The 21,468-nt window shown below is 46.2% G+C and overlaps 1 long non-coding RNA gene across 1 annotated transcript; it reads left to right on the forward strand.

Moving 5' to 3' along the window:
* Positions 1–7,135: 7,135 nt before the first annotated feature.
* Positions 7,136–12,627, forward strand: LOC134486301 (uncharacterized). Its single transcript, XR_015684973.1, has 3 exons — positions 7,136–7,289; positions 7,806–7,854; positions 10,147–12,627. It is a non-coding gene; the product is annotated as an uncharacterized LOC134486301 (long non-coding RNA).
* Positions 12,628–21,468: the final 8,841 nt, after the last annotated feature.

Genomic DNA, 21,468 nt, shown 5'->3' on the forward strand with positions numbered 1-21,468 from the left:
AGGGTTACCTCTGTGGAAAAAATGTTATCTGTAAAATATGAGTGATAACCCCATGGCCGAGTGTTGTGAAGGTCGAAAGAGAAACACAGAGAAAGTCTTTAAGACCATTTTGATGTAGCAGAAACTGGTCATAGCTGATGAGTTTGGACTATGACCATCAGAACCCAGCGAGAGGTACAAAAGGTGTAAATATGAAAATAGAATGCAAAAAGGATGTAAAACATCTCAAATTTTCACACTAGATACATAGAAATAGTCTTTTTGTTAAAGTAAAATACATTGCTGAAATTAATCTCACCTTTTCTTTTTCCTCTTTTTTTTTTTAACACGATGACTAGAAGTGTAAAATCTTGTGTGACTAATTACATCCTTGCTACAGTGCAGTGAGGTGTCCTCCTGAGGCCTATAGGGGTGAATTATTATTATTAGGGTGATTTCACTCAGAGCAAAATACCATTTGTCACTGAGGTAAGCACCTAGAGTCAGGCACAGAGTGAGGACCTGTTTGCTTATCAATATGAGGGAATTTTTTATCTTTGTTTTTTTCTCCAAACAGGGTTTTTCTGTGTAGCCCTGGCTATCCAGGAACTCACTATGTAGACCAGGCTGTCCTTGAACTCACAGAGATTCGCCTGCCTCTGCCTCCTGAGTGCTGAGATTAAAGGATTGCACCACCACTGCCTGGTGTCGATGTTAGTTTTGTTTTTTGTTTTTTGTTTTTCTTTTCTTTTTTTTAGGAGCTGGGGACCGAACCCAGGGCCTTGTGCTTGCTAGGCAAGTGCTCTACCAGTGAGCTAAATCCCCAACCCCGTCGATGTTAGTTTTAATGTGGAAAATAGTACAGGTGTTCGAACTTTGAATCTATTATTTCTGATCCCTGCCCTTTCGCTCTGGTTCTTTTGAGAAAGAATCACATTTATCTCAAGCTGGTTTCCAATTTACTACGTAGCTGGGGGATCATCTTGAATTCTGATTCTCCTGCATCCACCTCTTGATGCTGGGATTACAGGCAGGGACCACAATGCCATTTTTAATGTTGCTTTTCAAATACATAGAATCTTCCAAACGAAGGGAAATTATCTATGTCTGGAGAAATCACTAGATTCAGAGAATACACAAGATGGTCTAAAACACTGTTACATGTTCTTGTTTTTTTGTTTTCCTGTTGACACGGGGTCTCATTATGTTCCTTAAGCTGGTCTCAGGCTCAAGGCATCTTTCTGACACAGCTTCCTGGGGCATTAACCACCAAACCCGTAGCCTCACCTATACCATGCTGCTCTAATGCTCTAATGTGGAGCACCATCCCAGCTTGGGAAGCTGTAGTCACGTGGTCAGGGAGTGAACAATCACAGCCCCTTTTCTCTAACATGTAGCAAGAAAAACCCCCTTTTCCCTCCATTAAGTATCAACTGCTGCATATCTCAATTAATAATAAGAGCTCCATCCATTACAGTGGTTTCAACCAATCTTCAGGAGAGCATTTCTTAGTGTCTGTCTACCCTGCGTATACTAGGTTGGCCTAGAACTCACGGAGATCCGCTTGCTCTGCCTACAGAGTGCTGGGGCTAGAGGCATGTGCCACCACACCCAGCTGCCCATATCATTTCCATGCATTCCTAAGTTTCATCTCGCTGCTCTTGTGCCATCAGACCAATTGTGTACCTTTGGATCTTGATTTTCTCGTTGTGTACCGCGCTATTCCGTTCAGCTTTGGGTTCTTCTGCAAGTTGCACCGTGGACTCTGTTGTTCATTCAGGTTACAGAATACTAAAATAAAACTTGCCTAAAAACAGAACAGTCAACTAAATTATGCCTCTGTAAGGACAGAAGATCAAATTTGCATAGCTGACCTTGAAGATTGATCTGTGTTCTGCATTAGTTACATCCCAGAAAAGGACAAGCCGGGAGAGGAGTTTTACTTCAGGGTAACACTAGCTGCTGTAACACAGAAGCTCCAACATTTCAGAGGTTCTATGTAATTGAAGGCTATTTCTCTCGTAACAGTTTGGAGCCAATATTCCTGGGCAGTGGGGTTTTCCTCTTTCTGAGGCTCAGGCAATTCTTTCACGTGACTGCCAGTCTCTAAGAGCAGCTCGTTCTCTGCAGCCAATCAGCATAGAGAAGGCATGCCTGTTTCTAACTGGGCCTGAAAGTGGAGCAGGATTGCCTCGCTTCCACGCCATTGATACGAATTTATCACACAGGCTCCCTGGAATATAAGGGAGCTGGAATACAGCTCTCAGGTGGGAAGTCGCTCGCTAACAACAGTATTATGCAAGAGGAGCACGCAGGCTGGTAAACAGCTCTCCACTTCGGCTTCAATTTCTAAATGGAAATTATTCCCATAAGGATGAATGCAAAATGTTGAGATGCGTTTCCACACTTTACCATCAATACTATCTATCCATTATCACGGCCCCAAACTATTAAAAAGCACTAACAAGCTAAGAATATGGCTTAGTGGTAGAGTGTGTGCCTAGCCCACATAAGGCCTTGGTTCAATCCCAGCACCAAAACAATAGCATGCGCGTGCGCGCGCGCGCACACACACACACACACACACAAAATTATATATATAATATTATATTATTATAATTTTATAATATAGCAAAAGACAGGAAGTTGGGTGAATCCTTTAGTCAATAAAGTACTTGCCTTAAAAGTATGGAAACTGGGGGCTGGGGATTTAGCTCAGTGGTAGAGCGCTTACCTAGGAAGCGCAAGGCCCTGGGTTCGGTCCCCAGCTCCGAAAAAAAGAACCAAAAAAAAAAAAGTATGGAAACTGGAGATGGCCAGATGGCTCAATGGTTAAGAGCACTGACTGCTCTTCCAGAGGTCCTGAGTTTAAATCTCAGCAACCACATGGTGGCTCATGACCAACTGGAATAGAATCTGACTTCCTCTTCTGGTGTGTCTGAAGACAGTGCCAGTGTACTTACATAATATAAATAAATAAATCTTTAAAAAGAAGTATGGAAATCTGACTCTGGATCCTCAGAACTCATGTGGAAAGTCTGATATGCATGGTGACACAGGCTTGTTATCCCAAAATGGACAAGATTGGAGAAGAAGGCAGGAGACACTGGAGCACGTTGACCAGCTAGCATAGCCTAGTTGGCAAAGTGTCAGACCAATGAGACATCCTGTCTTAAACTAAGGTGGAAGGTACCTGGGGATTTGAGAGTAATACCCACCACCCCCAGTCTCTGGCATTTGGATGCTTGGTTCCCAGTTGAAAGCCATGTTTTGGGACCCTTAGGATGTGAGGCTTTCTTTGTTAGAGGATTTATTCCTGGAGGTGGGCCTTGTGAGTCTAAACACTCTTGACGTTTCTACTTTGCTCTCTCTGCTTCCTACTTGCCTTTCATCTCTCTCTCTCTCTCTCTCTCTCTCTCTCTCTCTCTCTCTCTCTCACACACACACACACACACACACACACACAAACACAAACACTCACACACACACAAACACACTCACACCACACACACATCACTCACACACACACACATACCACACATACCGCACACACACATCACACACACATACCGCACGCACACACACACACCACACACACACACACACACACACACACACACACCTTTGCTTGCTTGTGATATTTATCTATGTCTATTTTTGAGACACAGTCTCCCAGGTTGGCCCTGATCACTTACTTTTTCAAGACAGAATTTCTCTGTATAGCCCTGACTGTCCTGCAACTCACTTTGTAGACCAGGCTGCCCTCAAACTCACAGAGATCCACCTGCCTCCGCCCGCCTCCCAAGTGCTGGCATTAAAGTGGTACACAACCTCTGCCTAACTTTTTTTTTTTTGAGACACTTTGTCATTTATGTAGTCATAGCTCTCCTAGAACTTGCCAAGTAGACAAGATTGACTGGAATTCAGAGAGAAGAGAGATGCCCTTTAACTCTTGATGTAGCCAAGGATAACTTTGAACGGATCCTCCTGGAATTATAAGCATGCATTTAGTTTTTGCAGTGCTGGGGAGCAAACCTAGATTTTGCTGAACACAAGATAAACACTCTACCAGACACTCACACCTGTGAGCTGCATCCCAGCCCGATTGTTCACTGTTTTTAGCGATTATGTAGCCTAGGTTGGCCTTGAAACTCATAATCCTTTTGCTTTAGACTCCCTCATTCTGGGATTACAGGCCTGGGTCACCATTGTGACATATCACACTACAGGCAACGATAAGAAAACTCTGCCATCAAGAGGGCATGTGCTAAGAATGTTAAAGATGTGTTGAGGGGGATGATACGATGACCACATTAAAGGGATAAACGCAGAAAGAAGGCAAGATGTCTTAGTAAGAGCCAGGCTGTAGTCTCATCTCCTTATTGTACCTTCAGTCCTAGCGCTAGAGGGACCAGAGGCTTGGCAAGTCTTTGTGAGTTCCAGGACAGCCTACACAGCAAGTTCTAGGCAAGCAGGGGTTATTAGTGACACCCTGTCTCAAAATAAATATTGAGAAAAGTCAAGATGAAGAACAGTGTACACAGTACTACATCCTATTTAACCAAAAGAGAAGCTCACACACGGAAGAGACTGTGGTCGTGGGCCGTGGACTTGCAGTGGTGGAGAGCCGGTGGAGCAGTTCTGAGAGGCGCTTTAGGAGGGACGGCTTGTTGAAAATGTTGCTGATATTTTCTGCTGTTTCTTGTTGTGTATTGTCTGTTTGAAAAGTAACACTAACCATAGTGGTGCAGGCTTTTAATCCCAACACGAGGAGGCAGGGGCAGGGGCAGGGGCAGGGGCAGGGGCAGAGGCAGGGGCAGGGGCAGGGGCAGGGGCAGGGGCAGGGGCAGGCAGATTGTGTTGGTTCAAGGCCAGCCTGGTCTACAGAGCAAGTTCTAGGACAGCCAGGGCTACTCAAAGAAAACAAAGTAGACAAACAAAATTGAAATTTGGGTAGAGGATGTAGCTCTGCAAGGGTGACAAGGACAGGGCCCTAGATTTGATCCCCAGCACGAGCATGAGCATGCACAAACACCACACACCACACCACACACACCACACACACACACTCACACACACACACTCACACACACCACACACCACACACACACATGCACACACACACTCATACCACACACACACACATGCACACACCACACACTCATACCACACACACACACACCACACACACACACATGCACACACACACTCATACCACACACACACATGCACACACCACACACACACACGCACACACCACACACCACACACAACATGCACACACACACACTCATACCACACACACCACACACACACACTCACACACACATCACATACCACACACATACACACACACACACGTACACACCACACACACCACACACACACACTCACACACACACACTCACACACACCACATATACCACACACACACATGCACACACACACACTCATACCACACACACACACATGCACACACCACACACACCACACACACACACACCACACACCACACACAACATGCACACACACACACTCATACCACACACACCACACACACACACACTCACACACACACCACACACCACACACATACATACACACACCACACACACCACACACACACACACGCGCACACACACACACGCACGCATGCATGCACACACCCTGCCAGTCAGTCAGGACTAGAGATGACTAGGCAGTTATAAGTACTTGCTGTTCTTGTAGAGCCTCAGGGTTTGGTTCTCAGCACTTGCGTCAGGTGGCTCACAACTCTCTGTAACTCCAGTTCTGGGACGCTCACAGCCCTCTTCTGGCTTCCTCAGGCACCAGGCACTCATGCTGTACATACAGACACATGCAGTCAAAATACACATACACATAAAAACGGGGCAGCAGTGAGTCATGCCTTTAATCCTCCCAGGATATGGGAGGCAGAGGCAGGTGGATCTCTGAGTTGAAGGCCAGCCTAGTCTACAGAGTGAGATTCAGGACATCCAAGACTCCACAACAGAAAATCTGTGTGGAAAAACAAAACAAACAAACAAATAAACAAACAAACGACAACAACAACAACAAAAACAAACCAGGAAAACACTGACCAATTTACTGGTCTGTGTGGTATACACTTGAAATCCCAGTACTCAGCCCATGAAGGGGAAGATGAGAGCCAGTCTCAGCTATTTAATAAGTTCAAAGTCAGCTTGAGTGAAGATTCCCCTGCCTCAGCCTCCTGAGTGCTAGGATTACAGGTGCTCAGCAGGGCATCCATCTGGAACTATTGAAACAGCTGTGATAGGATGATGACAGTCTTTGGGAAGTGTGAATTTTCACCAATAGTGCCATTATGCATTTTGTGACATTGCACTTTGTAGGGCTCACTAACCTGCTTCTTGACCCTCAGTCTTGTTTCCCCACTGACTTACCAGCTCCCACTTACCACAGCTGGTGTGGTGACAAGGCCTCTTGGGTGTTCGTTTCCTCTCATAATGACTACTTAAGATTTCCCCTTCTTCCCTTCAAGTAAACCAAAATATTAGAGCAAAGGACGAGCGAAACTGGACCTCCTAAGAGCAAATCTTTTAGATTTTTTTTAAAAGGTAGTTTCCATTTTATTGATGAAAATGTGTTTGTTTCCTACTCAAGTCAGTTACCTATTGTGTATCGGATGGCATTTTCTGGTTCAAATGGCTGTCTGTGCAAAATACCAACATTTCAAAATCTGTTTTCCTCCACTTCTGTTTCAATGTTGACATCTCTATTAGAATCTGCAAGTCGGTGCTTTTCCAGCTGAAGGACAGTTCAATCGAGTTGTTTGATTTTACTGTACAAACGTGATTCTGCGTCTCTGTAAGAGCAGCTTCCTTTAAAATAAATAAATAAAGCGCTCAGAGGACAAAAGAGAAAAAGAATAGTTGAACGCGTGCTGGGCTGACTGCTGGGACAAGAGGCTGCGCGCAGGCTTCTGAAATACTCCCGCCAAAAGCCAGGGTGGGCTCAGGCCTCCCCTCGGAGATGCAAAGCAGCCCCTGACCGGCCTCTGCAGGCGGGCGTGGCTCCCCCTGCAGGACAGATGGAGAACTGCGCTGAGGAACGTTCCAGCCTCGTGCGTCCCGGAGTCCCGGCTTTATAGGGCTGCTGGCTGCTGCGCCTGCCTGCTCGCCGCTTCCGGGCTGACAGTGTGGGCTGCAGGCAGCGGCCGGCCCAGGACGCTGAGAAGATGACAAGGAGTGGCTGAACCCCAGGGCTCAGCCTGGACAGTCGACCACTGACTGCACGGGAGACGCCCTCGCCCAGGACAGAGTTCAAAGGTGGCTTCCCTTGGGTTTTGAATCCTCCTACCACCTCACTGTCTTCTCTTCTCCCGACCTCGGCTTTTCTTTTCAAAACAATATTCTTAAGCTGAGAAACTCTAGAACGCTATGCTTGTGCACGTTATTCTTAGATAAGTAATTTAAACCTGTCCGGGGCTCAGTTTTTCTTTTTATTCAGATAATACTAAAATTACAACTCTCAAAAAAAAAAAAAAACAAAAAAAAACAAACAACAAACAAAAAAACAGTTGACTTCCACTCAGCAGTAACCTATGATATTATATATCAGAATGCTGGGCTCTATGAGTAGTGTAGACAGAAAGGAACCTCTGAAGCGATGCGTGTCTTGACTGATCATGGTAATGGCTGTGTGAGTTCGTAAACTACGTGAAGACTTGTACATTTCAATGCATGTACATTAAACTTCAATTTTAAAATATCTTTGTTTTGGGGACAGGGTCTTGCCATGTAGCGTAGGCTGTCCTTGAACACTTCCTGCGTTTCCCTCCGCAGGGCTGAGGAACAGAAGCACACATAAAGTCTCCAGAACTCAAGTTTTAAAGTGAGTGCTTGCAATCTCACTGCTGGGGACACAGAGACAGGGAACCCCTGGGGTTCACTGGCTGTCCAGCCTAGTCTACATATCAAAACCCAGTGAGAGACCCTGTCTTCAAACAATATGGAGGACTGCTGAGGTTGCCCTCCCCCACATGTGCACACATGTGCCCGCACACAGAATTGTAAGAGGATATAATGTGTGGAACCTAGATGCCGCCCTACAAATCCTGCTTATATGTATGCGGTATTTATATAGCACTTATATATAATATTAATAGCCAGCCCAGAATCTGAGAGACTTTGAGAAAGACATAGTTTAAAGTGCTACGTGTCAGAAGTTTCTGTGAGAGAAATTCGAAGTGGGAATGGAAGGATCAACCTACCACCGTCTTAACCTCAAACGGCGTTGAGAGGGTCAAAGGGGGCCACATCCTTACATTCATATTTGATCAAATTTAAGGAATATGAATGTGTATACATTATTCAACTTGACTTTCTGATATAATTATTCATTATGTTGTTGATTTTTAGTTTTTAGACAGGGTCTCATCATATAGCCTAGGCTGGCCTCAAGTTCACAATTCTCCTGTTTCTGTCTCTGATGCTTGATATCATGCCTGACCTGATAGAATTCCATATCTGTGAAACATTGAGTCCAAATGCCAGAGAGTCACAGAATTTAGCAAGGGACAGTGCTGTGGACATTCTTCTGCTGTGAAAACCACACATTCACTGATGGCTGCTCACTGACACACCCAGGACATTGCACTGGCTATGGCTTTTCAATCTGACCCCCTCCTAAATTCCTTGTGTCTTGTAGAAGGGGGACACTCTGAATGCCTGAGTGGACAGGCTAGCTCTGTCACTTATTACCTGTGAGACTGAGGAAGTTACTAAATCTCCCTAACACTTATCTGCAAAGCAGGAATAACTCCTACCACACAGGGCTTTCTAGGCTAGTGAGATGGGGAAAGGTATGTGTGGGTTTGGGGTTTGGGACAAGGGTTTGGGGTAGGGAGTGGGGCATCAAAGCTGAGGAGAGAGTCAGCAGGTAAAGTATTTGCTGGGCCAGCATGAGGACCAGAATTCAGATCTCCTGTACTCACTGATGGTCCCTGTAATCCCAGCTCCGGGCAGATTCCCCAGATTTCCTGGCCAACCAGTCTAGTTAAAATGGTAAAGTTCAGGTTCAGGAAGAGACCCCATCTCAGAAAGAAGGCGAGGGCTGGTGAGATGTCCCAATGGGTACAGGTTATTGCCACCAAGCTTGAGAGCCCAAGTTTGATCCACAGGATCTATATGTTAGGAGACAGCTGACAAACTGACTCCCACAAGTTGTCCTCTGGCTTCTTCAGCAAGTGTGAGTTTGTGCAGACATGCAGAGACGCAAACAAATAAAATCGTTTGCAAAAAAATGCAAATTGAAAAAAATCAAGTTGGAGAGCTGTAAATGAAGACACCTGCATTGGCTTCTTTCTGGCCTATGCATGCACTGGACTGGGGATGCCCATTCATCCCCACCTACAGAAAGAAAGAGAAAGAAGGAGAAGGTGGGGTGTTGTTGACTAACTGTAGGGAATGCTGAGCAGACTGCTTAGTACAGAGCAGACTGCCTGGAGTGAGCCAGTGTGCGTGCCCGTGAGCAATTTAGGAGATGCAAGCCTCTCTGCATCAACGGCGGAAGGTGTGGTGAAGCCTGGTGGAAGGTCTTGGGGTTGTGGCTAATGGTAGGCAAGATTCAGACTCTGCTCAAATAAAGGGGCCTTAAGAAACAGTCAAAAAAGGCAAAAAAGGAAGAACGTTCTGGAAGGACGAAGTGTTGTGCCCTCTGCCCTGTGTGTACATGTCCTTTCTTTGCGTTCCTCTAGAAACCTTCCATAAAATCCACGTGATCTATAAAAGTGCTTGTGTAAGTGGATTTCTAGGGAGGAGTGGGAGAATTACCAAACCCTGCCTTGAAGGGTACAGTCAGGAAAGTCAGGTTACAAACACCCATCCAAACTGCCTTATCCTGAATGTGTCTGGCACAGTCCTAGGTTCGGGTTTTGTGTTTAATGAGTGACAGACTTTTTAGGTGGCGCTTCGTGTGTACTTGTTCTGGCAAAGGAACTTGCTTGGCCCCTGCACAAGTGTTTGTGTAATGACAAAGGGGTCTTGGCTTTTGTGTGGTGGGGATGCGGTTATAGTGGGCTCCCCGGCACGTGTTCGTATAATGACAACGGGATTTTGCGTCTTTTAGTGGGCGCTTGTGTGGTGGGATGCGGTTATAATGGGCTCCAATTCTTCGTTCCTACAGACAGGAGAATCACCCTCGTTTGGATGCAAATTATTCTCTGCCGCTCTCCACTCAGCTTCACGCGAGGTGGAAGGCGCCCAGCGAGCAGCGATTAAGCCGTTCCGCCCCTCGGGGAACCTCACCACTCCCTGCGGTGGCTTCTGGCTCAAGCCGCGCCTCTAAGGATCTACCCTAGTGGGCCGGTGGTTCTGCGAGTGACAGGACCTACGCTTTCCGCCCCACCCGGCAGTGACCCGGGGCATCCCGTGAGCGCCCCCTGCCCGTGACTCCGGCACTTGCTGCAGTTCGCAGCCTCTACGAGCCCGGGAGCGCCCGGCCGCGCGACACCGACCGGGTCAGGATCAAGGTCTTGGTCCGGCTGCCGTGCCACTCCCTGGGGCTGGGACCCAGGGAACATGCGGGTCGCGCAAGCGTGAACTTGGGCAGCCTGTGCGGGTGCCGCCGCCGACGCCGGGGAGGAGACTGAGCGCAACCCGGTGCTGGTACTATGCAGGCCGCAGTTGTGCGGCCCCGGGTCTCCGCAGCGCCAGCCATGTGGGAGCTCACCTCATTTAGCTCAGCGTTTTAGACTGAGTTTTCGAATGGCTCTTTGGAGGCCGCGAGCCTTAGCACCAGAGTGTAGGGAAGCAGGTTCGCTCTGGTATGTGCTGCCGCGGTGGAGGAATTTCTGACCTCTGCGTTAACAACCTCGCCTGTTCCCCATATTTTGAGGACAAACATGACAAGCTGTGACATCCCCCAAATGCTTTGGATTTATCTACACAGAGCTGACATTGTCATACCTATTCTTGTTCCGACCTTCTGGTGCTTTCTGTTTATTTTGAGATAGGGTCTCAAACTCTGGATCCTACGCCTTCGGCCTGAGCTCTAGCATTACAGGCATGGCACCACCCAGCTCCCTGATTCTAGCCACTTGCTCCTTCTCTCCCTTCTCCTCCTCTTCCTTCTCCTCCTCTTCCTGCCGCCATTGTCTTCCTCCAGGCTCCCACTGTTCCCCAGACCCTCCATCAGTCTCACTACTGACCCCTTGGCAATTTACGTTTCAGGCTAACACAACTCTATTTAGCTCTGACCCAAGTATTCAACTCTCATTTCTGTTCTCATTGGGTTCCCAGGTCTTCCCATTCTAGGCTATTTCTGGCTACCCTCTCACTAATTCCTATCCTGTCGGTGCCCCAAATGCCGCCCTCCCCCATCCTCACTGTGCCTGACATCAGACCCAACCAAGATCTAGATTTACCGTCTCAGTTCAGAGCAGCACGGTTTTCAGACGGGGCCTGATGAAGTTTGTGTAGTAGCCGGCTCGGGCTCTCAGGACCAGCCCTGGAATCTCTGAGCTTGGAAGGATCCTCTCCCTGCCCAGCAGGCCCCCAGGACAAATTGGTTTTTAGTCTTCTGCCCAAGAGATTTGAGCTCTGTTTCTCAATCTCTTTTGCCTAAGAAGGTCCTGTACCCTCCTAGGGATGGGTCATACAGCCTTTATGGTGAGGGAGGAGGACTCTTACTTGGTCTTCCTGTTGGTATATCCAGAGATTCTGCTAGGTTATTCACACCAAGAACTGGTAAAGGAAGCTGGGCGGTGGTGTCACCCTCCTTTAATGCTAGTAAGGGGTTGGGGGTGCAGATCTGAGTTGGAGTCCAGCCTGCTCTACAAGCTGCTTCCACGACAAGAATTGATAAAGGTATCAGGGCCAACCTGCCTCGGGTCCAGACTGTCTCCCTTTCCTTAAGTTGCTGGTGAGCACACACACTGAGTGCCTGCTGAGTGGCCTAGGACCATTGTCCTGTCTCCCGACCCAGCTGATTTCTACCCCTTGTATCAAGGCTGGAGCCTAGCTCTACTGAGGGCTTAATTAGAGCCTGCCTTTATCACTTACTGTAGTTTTCACACCCTGTCAGCAATGTTTCCAGAAAGAGACAGTGATGTCACCTCTGTTCCTCTGGTCACCTACACACCTTAGTCAAAAACAGCCACTCACATGCTGGGGCAAGGGGGAGCTGGGCTTCCTCTCACAGAGCCCTCAGAATGTGTGTTTATAGGTCTTTGCTGCCCCTGGAGGCCTCCACAGAGCTGTTCCTGGCCCACCTCTGAGGACACACCGTGCCTCACCTTGTGTGTTCATCCTTTCACACAGGAAATAACACTTCCTGAGTTTTAGAGTTTTTTGCACCAGGAAGGCATCAGGGGAGGGGCTGTACAGTGAGGACAGCTGTATTTTTAGTAAGTTCATTGAAAATACTATCATTTATTAGTATCATCCTTTTATTTATAAACACATTTCTTAATTCTAAAAGAAATACAAGAATGACAGCATTTCCAGATTAGTAACAAGTTTTTGCTTTAGAATCTTGTGTGGGTCTAAAGTAACCTTGAACTCTTGATTCTCCTGTCTCCACCTCCTGATTACTGGGACTGGACGTGTACATCAGCACACTCAGCCACAAATCTCCGAAGTCAAATAAAATGTTCTCCTAAAAAAATTGGAGTGCCTGGCATGGTGCCCTTTAATTCCAGCTCTGGGGAGCCAGAAATAGGAGAATCTTTGTGAGTTAGAGGCCAGCCTGCTCTACACAGCGAGTTCGAGGACAGCCAGGACTATAAAGAGGGACCCCGTCTTAAAAAGAAGATTCACTTTGGGGCTGGGGAGATGGTTTAGTAGGTATTTACTACTCAAGTTTGAGAAACTAGACTTGGGATCCCTGACAACCATATAGAATCCACTGTGCCTCATGGGAGGCAGAGACAGAGCCAAGTCAGAGAACCTTGTTAGGGGGTTCAAGTGAGGAAATCTGCTTCAATATATGAAGTGGAGAACAGTCCAGGAAGATAACCTATGTCAATCTCTGATCTCCACATATGTGTGCATACATGTGTATACGTGTGTCCACAGAGATACACATGCATACATGCAAAGTAAACTAATTCAATAATAAAAATTTGTCTGGCAGTGGTGGTAAATACCTTTAATCCCAACACTCAGGAGGCAGAGGCAGGCGAATCTCTGAGTTTGAGGCCAGCCTGGTCTACAGAGTGAGTCCCAGGACAGTCAGGGCTACACAGAGAAACCCTGTCTTGAACACAATAACAAAAAATTTCTGCATCATGGCACCCACGTCTTCATTTTTTTCTCTTTTTTAGTGAAAAGGGATTCAAGATCATTGATGTGTCAGGAACTAGATTCTGCACAAGGTCACAAATTACCCATCCAGGAGACAAGTTGCTTGAGTACCATGCGTAACAAGCACTCGCTGTTCCATGCTCACTCTTTCCATCCAACCGCTACATCTGGATGGACTGGCCTAGGCTTAGTTCCCCCAAAGGCATGTCTTAGCTGCTTGAGGCTGGATTACATTTGGAGTAGATCTGATGCTACAACCTAGAAGCTACAAAGGGCCCTCTCTTCCAGTCCTCCAGTGGCATAAATAACACTCACGTGTGAATGACTTTTAATTAGCTTATCAGACATTATGTCTCCAAAAGACAGACCAAGGGTTCGTTTGTTTACATTGTGCATCAGATAGGGTCCTTGGTGTCTCCAGTCTGCATTATCACCTCCATTCTCAGATCAGTCAGAAGACACAGTCTATGTCTGGAATCTGCCTACCTCATGGCAGAGGGAAAAAGAAAGCAGAGAAAACCTCCATCTTTCTTAAGGCACCATCTTCAGAGAATGGCAAGGTCACATCCCTCACATTTCAGTGATTAAAGCACAAAATCACATGGTCCTTTAATAGGTCAATGAAGACTGTTCTCCCTACAAAGCAGAAGGCTGCAAGTCACATTGATTGCAAAGGAAGAGAATGTATAGACATCTAATAGGACGGGACTACATAGGAAGACCTTGTTTGAGGAAAAAAAGAAAGAACCCAGGATACTATGGGATCAGCCCTGTGTTAATAGTGAACACTAGGGCTGGAGCAGTGACTCAGAGGTTAAGAACACTGGCTGCTCTTCCAGAGGACATGGGTTTGATTCCCAGCATTCAAAGGATGCTTACAACAGTCTCTAATCGATTCAGTTCCAGGGGATCTGACATCTGTGGCTGCCAGTCTCCTGCACTGGCGTAGAGCACATGATACTCACGCAGTATCATGACTGACACACACACTCACGTGAATTAAAAAAAAAAGTTAAAAAAAAAACAACAGAGGCAGGAGAAGTGGTTCAGTACTTAAGGGCATGTACTTAAGAAAAGTACAACTTCTCTCACCGAGGACCTGAGTTTGGTTCCCAGCACCTGTGTGGTCTGGCCCACAACAGCCTGTAAGTCCAGCCTAAGGAGATCCAATGCATCAGGCACCTATGGGCACCTGCACCCACGTGCACATACCCATACACACTTCTTGCAATCCTATTTTTGCTGAGAGAAAGAAGAGAAAGAACTAGAAAAAAGCCTGGAAGAATATATACCCAAGTGCCTTCCCTGGTTATCTCTAAAACTTACAGGTAATTTTATAATTTTTTATTTACAATTTCCTTGAGTTTTATGAAATACTTTTATATATAAGCAACAAGAATAGGGTTTGAAGGAGTGCCTTGAGCTAAAGGTTTCCTTCGGAAGAATTGCCAAGCCACCCTGAGGAGGCCTCTGGGGCGTTACACAAGGCAGGCGCATGCCCAGCCACAGGGCAGCAGTGCAGCCTACAGAGGCTGCTCGCCTTGGGTCTGGTATCTCTGTCATACCCTTACACGTGTCCTTTGACCCGACCTTTCTGTCCCAGTACATGGTGGCACCTTGAAAGGAGAGACAGTCTGTACAGCAAATGGCTGAGGAGCCGAAGAAAGTGTATATAGTGTCAAGTACAAAGTGAATGCGTTTTCCTTTTTCTTTTCCTTTTATTCTTGCAGGTGGTGTGGAAGGTCAAGACAGGGTTTCTCTGTGTAGCCCTGGCTGTCTTGGAACTCACAGAGACCACCTGCTTCTGCCTCCCAAGTGCTGAGACTAAAGGCCTCACTGTCTGACTAAGAACACATTCATTTTTTTGTTTTTTTAAAGATTTGTTTATTTTTGTGAGTACACTGTTGCTGTCTTCAGACACACCAGAAGGGGGCATCAGATCTCATTATAGATGGTTGTGAGATAACTTGTGGTTGCTGGGAATTGAACTCAGGACCTCTGGAAAAGCAGTCAGTGCTCTTAACTGCTGAGCCACCTCTCCAGCTCAAGAACACATTCTTAAAGGCACACTTAAAAAAAAAAAGATTTATTTATTATATATGAGTACACTGTAGCTGTCTTCAGACACACCAGAAGAGAGCATCGGATCTCATTATAGATGGTTGCGGACCACCATGTGGTTGCTGGGATTTGAACTCAGGACCTCTGGAAGAGCAGTCAGTGTTCTTAACCACCGAGCCATCTCTCCAGTCCTTAAAGGCACACTTTTACCCACATGTGTATGTATGCACATACCTGATCTGGCAGCTGACACCACATACAAAGACAGTGGTTGTTGGGAGAAGCCTTTCTGTGTGCTCTGTAGAAAGGGACAGGTTTCGAGTTGCCATCACCACCCTCTCCCTCCCCCATTTGTTTAGCTCACTTTAGGAGCTGGGAGGTAAGCAGATTAGGGAACAGATACATATTACACTGTGTGTGTGTGTGTGTGTGTGTGTGTGTGTGTGTGTGTGTAACACACTATTACCAGGCTGGTATTTGGAATTAAAGGCATGAGCCATCACACTCCTGCCCCCTCTTTTTATTAATGATGATTGGTGACCAGCTAACTGTGGGCAGTGCCACCCCTGGGCAGATGGTCTTGGATGGTGTCTTAGGGTTTCTATGGCTGCAACAATGATTGTGGTGGTTTGAAAAATGTTTCCCAGGGTTGGAGAAATGGCTCAGCAGTTAAGAGCCCTGACTGCTCTTTCAGAGGTCCTGAGTTCAATTCCCAGCAACCACAGTTCCAAGTTCAATTCCCAGCAACCACATGGCAGCTCACAATCATGTGTAATGGGATCTGATGCCCTTTTCTGGTGTGTTTGAAAGCAACTATAGTGTACTTATGTAATTTATAAAATTTATAAAATAAATAATTTTAAAAAGAAAAGAAAAATTGCTTCCATAGGCGCATAGGGAGTGGCACTATTAGGAGATGTGGCCTTGTTGGAGGAAGTGGGCCACTGGGGTTGGGCTTTGAGGTTTCAGATGCTCAAGCCAGGCCCAGTGTTTCACTGTCTCTTTTTGCCACCTGTGGATTAGATGTAGAACTCTCAGCTCCTCTCCAACACCATGTCTGCCTGCTTGCCACCATGTTTCTCACCATGATAATAATGGACTAAACCTCTGAACTTTAAGCAAATTCCAATTAAATCTTTTCCTTTGTAAGAGTTGCCATGATGGGGCTGGAGAGATGGCTCAGTGGTTAAGAGCACCGACTGTTCTTCCCAAGGTCCTGAGTTCAAATCCCAGCAACCACATGGTGGCTCACAACCATCTGAAATGAGTCTGATGCCCTCTTCTGGTGTGTCTGAAGATAGCGACAGTGTAATCATAATATATAATAAATAAATAAAATGTTTAAAAAGAGTTGCCATGATGATGGTGTCTCTTCACAGAAACCCTAAGACAGTGACCAAAGCAGCTTGGAGAGGGAAGGGTTTGTTTGGCTCGCACTTCCACAGCACTGTTCATTGTCAAAGGAAGTCAGGACAAGAACTCAAAAAGGGCAGGAACCTGGAAGCAGAAGCTGATGCAGTAGTCATGGAGAGGTGCTACTTACTAGCTTGTTCTTGGCTTCCTCAGTCTGCTGTCTGAGGACCCAGGTGCCGACAGGTGCCTCGCCCACAATGAGGTGGGCTCCCCCCAGGAATCACTAATTTAAAAATGTCCTACAAGCTTACCTACAGTCTGACCTTATGGTGCCATATTCTCAGTTGTGTCTCCTCCTTTGATAACTCTAGATTGTATCAAGTGGACATAAAACTGGGCAGCACAGGGTGTCTAAGAAGGCAGGCTGAGAAGGCTGGAGGTGAGGGGGGAGTAAGCCAGTTAGCAAGTTCCTACTCCCAGGTTCCTGGCCTGAGTTCTGCTGTTTCCCTTCATGATGGACTGCGAGCTGTAAGCTGGCATAAATCTTTTGTTCCCAAGTTGCTTTAGGTCATGGCGTTTGTCACAGCAACAGAAAGCAAACTAGGACACATTCCAAGAGAAACTATCCATTATTAGGTGTCCCTATTGTCCCCTAAACACTAGACCTAAGTCAGCACAAATCTTTACCCACTTGCCCATTTTAGACATTCCATGTGAAGGAAAATTTTACATTTTCCCTTTTTAAATTGAGGAGGAAAAGTCACTTTCTCTTTAAAAAAAGAAAAGATTAAAAAATGTTATGTGTATTTGCCTGCATGTGTGCCTGTATACCACTTTCCTGCCTAGTGCCTAAGGAGGCCGGAAGGAGGAGACGGATCCCCTAGACTTCGAGTTACATGTGGTTGGAGCTGCCATGCAGATGTTAGAGAACAAACCTGGCTGGGTTCTCTGGAAGAGCAACCCTAACCATGGAGCCATCTCTCTGGCCCCAAAATTTGCATTTTGTGATCTTTTGTGATCAACTTCCTTTACTTGGCAATATGTTTTCAAGATTTAACCATGTTGTGGTATGTGTGCATATTTCAAGGAATAGTATATGGAGAATATTTCATTGAGTATATTTTGGCAAATATTTGAGTTGGTTCCACTTTGGGCTATTTATCTATTTATGTTGAGGCAGGGTCTCTCATAAACCCACCCTGCCCTTGAACTCACTCTGTAGCTGAGAATTGCCGTGATCTCTTGATTTGGTTTGGTTTTTGTTTTTTTGAGACAGGGTTTGTCTGTGTAGTCCTGGGTGCCCTGGAATTTGCTCTGTAGATCAGATGTGGTGGTTTGAATATGATTGGCCCAAGGAGTGGCAGTAATAGGAGGTGTGTCCCTGTTGGAGTAGGTGTGTCCTTGTTGGAGTGGGTGTGTCCTTGTTAGAATGGGTGTGTCCTTGTTGGAGTGGGTGTGTCCTTGTTGCAGGAAGTGTGTCACTGTTGAGACCCTTCTCCTAGCTGTTTGGAGACAGTCTGCCCCTGGCTTTCTTTGGATGAATATGTAGAACTCAGTTCCTCCAACTCCTTGCTTGCCTGGATGCTGCCAGAAGGATTGAAGGACCTCAGAGGTTCTTCTCTGTGTTTCTGATTCATGAGATGAGCCATAAATGATGATACTGGACTGAACCTCAGAACCTGTGAGCCAGCCCCAATTAAATGTCCTTATAAGCGTTGCCTTGGTCATGCTGTCTCTTCACAGCAGTGGAAACCCTAGACACCAGGCTAGCCTCAAAATCAGAGATATGCCTGCTGGATTAAAGGCATGTGCCATCACACATGCCTAGCTTGAATTCTTTTTTTTTTTTTTTTGGTTCTTTTTTTCGGAGCTGGGGACCGAACCCAGGGCCTTGCGCTTCCTAGGTAAGCGCTCTACCACTGAGCTAAATCCCCAGGCCCCTAGCTTGAATTCTTGATCTGCCTGCCTCCACCTCCTAAGTGCTGGGATGGCAGGCATGCACCGCCACACCTGGTGCTCAGTTTGGGATGTGATGAGCAGCTCAGCAATGACCGTTCATGTGTAAGTTTTGTGGGGGTGTCCTTTTATTTCTCTGTGATGCTAAGGTTTGGGTGTTGGATGGTTCCCTGAGATCCTTGTTAAAGACCTCCAGGTGGCACCTGTGAGAAATGCCCCAGGCCTTTAGAAGGATTTAAGGGCCTCAGCAGGACTTCTCTGTGTTCTGATTCATGAGAGAGATGAGCCATGCATGCCTGTCATGCCATGCTGTGCTGTCTTGCCAAAGACCTAGCAATGACGTCACTCGATACTGAACTGAAACCTCCAAAACCATGAGCCAAAATAAATCTTTTCTCTATACAAGCTGACTGCCTCAGGCCTTTCTTTATAGGGATGCAAAGCTGACTTAGTCATTGAGTATCCCATGAGGAGGCAACTTGCTGAGTCCCACAGGTCAGCCTTTGCAGGAGCTGCCATGTTGTTTTCTTAAGTGGCATGCCATTGACATTGTCATTGGCAATGAAGGAGGGTTCCAAAAGGAAACACACTGCCAATATTGGTGGTTAACTTTCTACTGGTCGTAGTCATCCTAGTAGAAGTGAAGTGACATTGGAGTATACTTTAGAATTGCTGTTCCCTAATGGCTAAGGCTCGTGTTCATGTTGCCTTAGATTCTATTCAGATATGTCCTATTTGGTTAATGTCTTTCTATTATTGAGGTGTAGAAATGCTTTACTATTTTGTTTTTTTAAAATATTTGTTTACATATTATTTATTATTTATGTGTGTACATGAGTGCAAGTGGAGATAGGGCAACTTTTGGAAGTGGTTGTTCTCCTTTCTACCATGCGCTCACCAGGCTTAACAGTAAGCACCTTCTCTCTCTCTCTCTCTCTCTCTCTCTCTCTCTCTCTCTCTCTCTCTGTCCCCTTCCCTCTCTTTCACCCTTTCTCCTCTCCTCTCCTCTCCCCTCCTTCTTTCCCCTTCTCTCCCTACTCTCCAAGAATGATTCAGTCTCATTCTATAGCCCAGGATGCTCTAGAATTCACTATGCAGTTCAAGCTGACCTTGAGCTCACGCTGATCCTTTTGCCAGAGCTGTTCAAGGGCTGAAACCGATAGACATGAACCACCACATCCAAGGATTCTTTGTAGGTTCTAGGTAGAATTCTCATGTACTGATTTATAAGTATTTAATGCCATCCTATGTGTTATCTATCCATTTTTCCAATATTATTTGAAGAACAAAGGTTACATATCTAGTTGACCAAAACAAACCAAATAAAGTGGTGGTAATAAAAAATTAATAGATGCCCCAGTTGTCTTAGTATTGTATTATGTGAAGAGACACCATGACCAAGGCAATTTTTAGGCAAACATTTAATTGGGGATGGCATACAGGTTTAGAGGTTTACTCCAGTATCTTCATGACAGGAAGCATGGCAACATGCAGGCGGACATGGTGCTGGAAGAGCCAAGAGTTCTACATCTTGATCAGGAGGTGGCCAGGAGGAGACTGTCTCCTGAAGGTAGCTAGCAGGAGGCTCTGATTCCACACCCGGCAGAGCTGGAGCATAGAGACCTCAAAGCCCACCCTCACAGAGACACACTTCCTCCCACAAGGCTACACCACTCCAACAAGGCCACACTTCCTAATATCACCACTCCCCATGGACCAAGCATTCAAACACATGAGTCTACGGGGGACTAGCCTATTCAAATCACCACACTTGTCAAGACTGTTGTAAAGCCAAACACGATGTCATCTGTTCATTTACCCCTCTAAAGGACTTTAACAAGGAAGTCTTGCCAGCTAAGTTCAAGATCTTCCAGTCTTCCCTGTTGTCCAATCTTCCTGTGATCCTGACCTAGCCTCCAGATCTGCCAGTCTGGATCTTCCCTGACAACCTCTTGGTTTGCCACACTCACCTCTAGGAATCATTCTGAAGATCCTTGAAGAAGGGAGAGACTGCTTAGGTCACTTCTGCAAGCCGGGTGAGGGTTGGCTGTGACCTTTGCTTCTCAAGGAATGCTCTTTGCTTTGCTTGCCCAGAGAGGCTGTAAGCTATCTTGACTGGATATGCTGCAGTCACTCAGACTTTGTCCTGGTGAACTGGAGAATCTTGTTGTAAAAATATATAAAATAAAACGGTAATGTTGGTCTTTTACCCCGCTGGGTCTACACCTCGGTGCCCAAGATATCTGCTAGATATCTTGGCGGAAACACAGCCCAGCCGCACACTTTCTTACACTCAAACCCTCACATAAAAGAACACACAACACAATAATCTTAGATCCAATTGGTAAGATATAATTGCCCACTTAAACAGACAAAGCCCGGTACCATCCATCCCTTGAGAACATTAATAACAACCTGTGAATACACAGAGCAGAATCTTAGCATCACCTGCCATGGCTTCTCCCCTCTCTCCGTCCCCCATCTCTCTTCTAGTCTCCTCCTCTTCCTTCAAACTTCTCTCCAGCTCATCCTTCCTTCTCCTCCAATGACAGGCCTCCTTCTATCCTGTACCTGCCCCTCACCTGTACTTTACAAATTCAATGGAGAGGTGGTTCTGGTGAAGTCACCTGAGTCCTGAGTATATGACTAGGTAGCTCTCCTTGGGGCAGTGGAATTAGCATCAAAATACAGTAACTTCAGGGCAAACCACAACAGAGAAGGACAAAGTTTGAGGCCTGTTCCCCTCAAACTCCAGTATGCCTTTTATATTTTGCTGCTGTTATTCTAAGTTACACCTGGTCATGCTTACCAGAACAGGCCACAGGGCATCATA

This window comes from Rattus norvegicus, chromosome 3, assembly GCF_021556685.1.
Source record: "Rattus norvegicus strain SHRSP/BbbUtx chromosome 3, alternate assembly SHRSP_T2T, whole genome shotgun sequence".
NCBI classification, from domain to species: domain Eukaryota; kingdom Metazoa; phylum Chordata; class Mammalia; order Rodentia; family Muridae; genus Rattus; species Rattus norvegicus.